Source organism: Schistocerca piceifrons, unplaced genomic scaffold (genome assembly GCF_021461385.2).
Source record: "Schistocerca piceifrons isolate TAMUIC-IGC-003096 unplaced genomic scaffold, iqSchPice1.1 HiC_scaffold_291, whole genome shotgun sequence".
Lineage (NCBI taxonomy): Eukaryota > Metazoa > Arthropoda > Insecta > Orthoptera > Acrididae > Schistocerca > Schistocerca piceifrons.
The window spans coordinates 52,501-57,500 of NW_025728506.1; the positions used below are offsets into that span (position 1 = coordinate 52,501).

At 52.6% G+C, this 5,000-nt stretch overlaps 1 non-coding gene across 1 annotated transcript in view; it reads right to left on the reverse strand.

Annotated features, from left to right (window-relative positions):
• LOC124744412 overlaps positions 1 to 1,215 on the reverse strand; it is a 1,909-nt gene extending 694 nt beyond the window's left edge. The window contains exon 1 of the ribosomal RNA XR_007010740.1: positions 1 to 1,215. This exon is cut by the window's left edge and continues 694 nt beyond it. This is a non-coding gene — a ribosomal RNA (small subunit ribosomal RNA).
• Positions 1,216 to 5,000: the final 3,785 nt, after the last annotated feature.

The window sequence follows — 5,000 nt, forward strand, 5'->3', positions numbered from 1 at the left end:
ATACTTCCCCCGGAACCCAAAAGCTTTGGTTTCCCGGAGGCTGCCCGCCGAGTCATCGGAGGAACTGCGGCGGATCGCTGGCTGGCATCGTTTATGGTTAGAACTAGGGCGGTATCTGATCGCCTTCGAACCTCTAACTTTCGTTCTTGATTAATGAAAACATACTTGGCAAATGCTTTCGCTTCTGTTCGTCTTGCGACGATCCAAGAATTTCACCTCTAACGTCGCAATACGAATGCCCCCGCCTGTCCCTATTAATCATTACCTCGGGTTCCGAAAACCAACAAAATAGAACCGAGGTCCTATTCCATTATTCCATGCACACAGTATTCAGGCGGGCTTGCCTGCTTTAAGCACTCTAATTTGTTCAAAGTAAACGTGCCGGCCCACCGAGACACTCAATAAAGAGCACCCTGGTAGGATTTCAACGGGGTCCGCCTCGGGACGCACGAGCACGCACGAGGCGGTCGCACGCCTTCGGCTCGCCCCACCGGCAGGACGTCCCACGATACATGCCAGTTAAACACCGACGGGCGGTGAACCAACAGCGTGGGACACAAATCCAACTACGAGCTTTTTAACCGCAACAACTTTAATATACGCTATTGGAGCTGGAATTACCGCGGCTGCTGGCACCAGACTTGCCCTCCAATAGATACTCGTTAAAGGATTTAAAGTGTACTCATTCCGATTACGGGGCCTCGGATGAGTCCCGTATCGTTATTTTTCGTCACTACCTCCCCGTGCCGGGAGTGGGTAATTTGCGCGCCTGCTGCCTTCCTTGGATGTGGTAGCCGTTTCTCAGGCTCCCTCTCCGGAATCGAACCCTGATTCCCCGTTACCCGTTACAACCATGGTAGGCGCAGAACCTACCATCGACAGTTGATAAGGCAGACATTTGAAAGATGCGTCGCCGGTACGAGGACCGTGCGATCAGCCCAAAGTTATTCAGAGTCACCAAGGCAAACGGACCGGACGAGCCGACCGATTGGTTTTGATCTAATAAAAGCGTCCCTTCCATCTCTGGTCGGGACTCTGTTTGCATGTATTAGCTCTAGAATTACCACAGTTATCCAAGTAACGTGGGTACGATCTAAGGAACCATAACTGATTTAATGAGCCATTCGCGGTTTCACCTTAATGCGGCTTGTACTGAGACATGCATGGCTTAATCTTTGAGACAAGCATATGACTACTGGCAGGATCAACCAGGGAGCTGCGTCAACTAGAGCTGAGCAGCCGGCCGCCCGGGAGTGTGTCCCGGGGGCCCGCGCGAACACGCAAGCGTCCGCTCAATCATTCTGCAAACAGGAGGAGGCTGAGCTCCCCTGCACAATACACCTCGAAACCCTCTCAGGTCCCGGCGGCGCGCAGCGCCGTCCCAAGTACTTGGTCGGGTTCGAGAGAGGCGCAATCGCCCGGAGTTAGGCGAGTAGACGCTTTCGGTGCGACCACCCGTGCTCCCAACTGAGCTTGCCGCTGCCGACAGAGGCCCGGGAGCGTGCTGTCGTGGCATTGCCGGCGGGAGACAACACGCGCCACCTACGGTGACCGGCAGCTCCAACGCCAGCGCCACAGAAGGACAAAAGCCCCACTTGGGTGCCGAAGCGAACTCTCCCAGCACAGCGCACGCGCCAACACATCCGCACAGCTGCGATACAAACCACCAGCGAGAACCGCTGGGGCGACCGAGCAGCAGACGGCGTCGCGGCGCCGAGCGCCGGGCGGCGGCGCATCCTCAACGCACACAGTCCTCAATCGGACCAGCACACTGAAGATGTCCACCGCGCTTCGCACCGGGCCCGCGAGGACCTACTTTGGCCGCACGGCGCCGCGCGCAGGGTGCGCCGGCGCGCAGCTGCGACGCCTGCCGCGTCCGTCGGCCGGCGCGCCTGCCACTGGCCGCCCCCACCAGCCGGCTGTAGCGCGTGCGCCCACGCACCGCGCGGCCAGCACGCCGGGAGGCGCCCCCTCACCGGCCGGGGACGGTCCCACCCAGCCACCGCCGCGTATCGCTTCACACCCAGATGCCGTTCAGTTTCGTCGGCATGGTGGGTATCGCTGGAACAACCGGTTCGTACCTCAACCTATCGTCGCCATCACCGATTCACCCCTAGCGAGAACAACCGCACCACAACAGGTTACCATTTGTTCATTTGCGTAACTTCACCAGAAAACGCAGGCGTCCATCGCCATTTGCAACTTCAACGATTATTGCATGCCTGTGTCAGGTGTCACGCCACACTACGTCTGCCCACATACACGCAACAAAATGTGCACGCCTAGACAATACGTGGAAGGTGGCCCCCGTACGTATGCGATGTCCATTGCTCGAACGACTGTCAACCGGCCTCTGTAGCATGTCGCAGATATGGAACGCGGTGCACCATGCCATCACGGTGTGTGAGGAGAGACGACTAGGTCCGAATACATCAACAGACAGCTCATGCTGATCGCCATCCACGGCGTCCGTTCCTCCCACACGTCTCTATGGCGTACCACACTGCAATCCAGCTCTCATAGGGAGACGACACGTAGCTGCGTGCACAATATTTGCACTGTATGGTCCGCCGTTTTTGGGCGCAGTCGTTGTACGGTCACACATGTGCCACGATGTATCATTCGGTACATAAGGACGAATGTGCAGTACAGATTGTGGTTTACGCGTACGACATTAGCGGACGGTTGACACAGGCCGCACCACAACGTAGCCTGAGTACGTCGCATGCGAAGGGCATTGAACATGCAAACTTCTCACCAACCAGCTTGCGAAGGCAGGGGGGCAAGGTGGGGACGTGGGGAGGGGCGGCATGTACGTCCTGCTGCCATCCACATTACAGTGTACAGCAGGAGCATGTGGAAAGTCAGCAAGACTTGCAAGGTGTTTAACATGAAGCGATACACAGGGGAGCGGGCAGTGCGAGTAGCGAACTATATTGCGAGGGTTGCGGGTGGGCAACACTACACTAATTGAACGAGTCGTATAACAATTACAGAGCAGGTTTAGGCGACAACATGGGTTACGTTAGGGGACAACGTGGGTTACGTTAGGGGACAACGTGGGTTACTTTAGGGGACAACGTGGGTTAGGTTAAGGCACAACGTGGGTTAGGTTAAGGCACAACGTGGGTTAGGTTAAGGCACAACGTGGGTTAGGTTAAGGCACAACGTGGGTTAGGTTAAGGCACAACGTGGGTTAGGTTAAGGCACAACGTGGGTTAGGTTAAGGCACAACGTGGGTTAGGTTAAGGCACAACATGGGTTAGGTTAAGGCACAACATGGGTTAGGTTAAGGCACAACGTGGGTTAGGTTAAGGCACAACGTGGGTTAGGTTAAGGCACAACGTGGGTTAGGTTAAGGCACAACATGGGTTAGGTTAAGGCACAACATGGGTTAGGTTAAGGCACAACATGGGTTAGGTTAAGGCACAACATGGGTTAGGTTAAGGCACAACATGGGTTAGGTTAAGGCACAACATGGGTTAGGTTAAGGCACAACATGGGTTAGGTTAAGGCACAACATGGGTTAGGTTAAGGCACAACGTGGGTTAGGTTAAGGCACAACGTGGGTTAGGTTAAGGCACAACGTGGGTTAGGTTAAGGCACAACGTGGGTTAGGTTAAGGCACAACATGGGTTAGGTTAAGGCACAACATGGGTTAGGTTAAGGCACAACATGGGTTAGGTTAAGGCACAACATGGGTTAGGTTAAGGCACAACATGGGTTAGGTTAAGGCACAACATGGGTTAGGTTAAGGCACAACATGGGTTAGGTTAAGGTACAACATGGGTTAGGTTAAGGTACAACATGGGTTAGGTTAAGGTACAACATGGGTTAGGTTAAGGTACAACATGGGTTAGGTTAAGGTACAACATGGGTTAGGTTAAGGTACAACATGGGTTAGGTTAAGGTACAACATGGGTTAGGTTAAGGTACAACATGGGTTAGGTTAAGGTACAACATGGGTTAGGTTAAGGTACAACATGGGTTAGGTTAAGGTACAACATAGGTTAGGTTAAGGTACAACATAGGTTAGGTTAAGGTACAACATAGGTTAGGTTAAGGTACAACATAGGTTAGGTTAAGGTACAACATAGGTTAGGTTAAGGTACAACATAGGTTAGGTTAAGGTACAACATAGGTTAGGTTAAGGTACAACATAGGTTAGGTTAAGGTACAACATAGGTTAGGTTAAGGTACAACATAGGTTAGGTTAAGGTACAACATAGGTTAGGTTAAGGTACAACATAGGTTAGGTTAAGGTACAACATAGGTTAGGTTAGGTTAGGTTAGGTTACACGTTGTTGTAAGGAAAGGTGTAGGGGGGGGGGGGCGGGGGCGGCAGGTTCGTTGATAGTGATTATAGTAAGTGAATGCTTGTGACATGATCAGATTTGTCACGTCAGGATGCACCTTTGGCTTATTAGAGGCGGCGCTCCAATTCTATGCTTGTGTGAGACCTGTGTCTTTGACTCATGTCATTGTTTGTGCGCTGTGACAGGAGGTACTATTGTGATGTTGGGTGCACCGTTGTATAGGACATGTGTGGGTGTTGGTGCCTGGTCTGCGCAATGGTGGATGTCGAAAGGCTGGGATATTGTATTTTCCGCATGGACCTCCTGGTCTGGTTGTGATAGTGTGGATTGTGTAATGTGGCGGAGAAGATGCACTGGATGTTGTTCCATGCTGGTGCTTACATATTGTATGTGCGCCTGTTAGAAGCAGAGAGTGGTGCGTGATCAGAGTGTCTGGCTGACGTGTGGTTCCCATTGTGGGCAGACTCTTTCAGCATGTATACGGACAGTTGTGTATATTTGCTGTAGTTTGATGGCTCTGCATTGATTACTAATCAGCGCCGTGTGTACGGGTAATCTGGTTCCAGTCCAAAATGTTCCATCTGTGTACATTAGTGACAAAGACTCCCCCCATGCAGTGGGGCTCGGTCTGTTATAGCTCTTCCGCGTAATATATTTGCCCCACGTTTTTGCGACTGCGAGTGC